The sequence below is a fragment of the Chrysochloris asiatica genome, unplaced genomic scaffold (genome assembly GCF_000296735.1).
Source record: "Chrysochloris asiatica unplaced genomic scaffold, ChrAsi1.0 scaffold00036, whole genome shotgun sequence".
Classification (NCBI taxonomy): Eukaryota; Metazoa; Chordata; class Mammalia; order Afrosoricida; family Chrysochloridae; genus Chrysochloris; species Chrysochloris asiatica.
This window is the reverse complement of record NW_006408554.1, coordinates 18,038,069-18,039,940: the sequence shown is the minus strand read 5'-3', so window position 1 is coordinate 18,039,940 and position 1,872 is coordinate 18,038,069.

Genomic DNA, 1,872 nt, shown 5'->3' with positions numbered 1-1,872 from the left:
CCAAACTTCGTCTCTTATACTTCAAACATTGTCAGGAAGGACCAGTCACTGGAGAAGGATCTCATGTTTGGTAAGGTGGAGGGTCAAAGACAAAGAGGAAGACTCCCAGTGAGATGGATTGGCAAAGTGGCACATCAATGGGCTCAAGCGTGGCAACAATTGTGAGATTGGCCCAGGACCGGGCAGTGTTTCGTTCTGTTATGCATAGGGTCACCATGAGTTGGTACTGACTCGATAGCACTTAACAACAACAACAAGTGATCTATGACCCTTGTGGCACTGTGGATTAGGCATTGGTTTGCTAACCACAGGTTGGAGGTTCAATCCCATCAGCTACTCCACAGGAGAAAAATGAGGCTAGCTAGCTAGCTCCTGTTTTCAGCTTTGTAGACACTTTCCAGGATCACTATGAATCAGAATCGACTGGATGGCAGTGGTATGACCTAGTATAAATGACACTGTGTCATTGACTTCAAGTTCGATGTCTGTGGATCTAGTGGCTTCTTTATTTTAGAACATCCCTGCTGTTGTTACTAAGTGCCAGCTGAATCATTTTCAACTCATAGTAACCCTGATAGGGTATATGAGGAGCTGCTGGGATTTGAACTACTGACTTCATGGTTAGCAGCACCACAGCAGAATTCCAGAACAGCCCCAGGGCAGTGTTAACTTAATAGGAGACCCATATAAGTGAAAGAGAAAAGGCACCAGTTTTGCAGTTAGCTATGGCTGTGTTTGAATCCCGGCTCTGTCACATATTAGCTCTTTGATCTTGGTCACAGTCACTGTGTCAAGCCACAGTATCTTTATCTTAAAGTGGTGAAATGAGTATGTAATAAAATTCCTATAATGCTTAAATGAGATTAGATACAAAGGCTGCATCCTATGTAGTATCCCTAGGTAGGCAAATGGTTAATGCACTAAACTGCTACCCAGAATGTTGGTGGTTGATCTACCCAGAGGTATCTTGGTAGAAAGACTTTTTGAAAAATTGGACCCCACATTTGGAGTCCCCAGAAGTTGGAGTCAACTTGACAGCAATTATTTCTTATAGTAGGGGCTCACCAAATGAAGCAGAGGTGATTATTACTTGAAAACCTCTGAAATCAGTTCCCTATTCTTCCTAAAGCAGAGAAAGGATCAGGGAGACAAACTGAATGAAAAGGGCTGAATGTAAAATTCCAACAGGCAGAGATTATTTGAATTGTAGCAAGCTGAATTCAGATTTTATACTAATTTTGTTTTGCAGACTGGCTACCTGTATTTAAACCTCTTTTTGTTGTGTTCACATTCCTCATCTATGGTTCTCTAAATTTATAATACTGTCATCATTCTTAATTTCTTGGTGATACCCTTTATTAACACATAGCGCATGTCTATTGTGATTATATCCCCAAGTTGTTTGGTGACAAGTTTGATCTCCTTATAAATTGTTGAATGGTTGCTGAAACCAAATCTATTGACCTTGATCTTTTGAGAACTTAATCCCTTTGTTTATTTACTTTCTTGCCTTTATGGTGTGGTAACAAATTCCTAGTATTAAGGTGTTTCAGAAATTGTTTCTTCTGTGTTGGAAATGAAGCCTCTAGCCTTTTGTAACTTATAACATCCAATATTTGTTGTTATTTTGTAAAAGCAAGCTTTTCTTGGAATTGAAGTTTTTTTCACCTAAGATTATTTTAGACTTCATAAATGCCTCAAACCGCTTAGAAAGCCAGTTCTACTATATCAGTTGAAAGGATTTCAATGTATTTAGGTAAACTTTTTTTTTTTTTCTTAAATGTTTTATTGTTAATTATGTGATAGTTTACATGGGAGAACATTAGTTTTACATTCATTCTATCTTATATCCTCTCATTGCCATGGTTACAA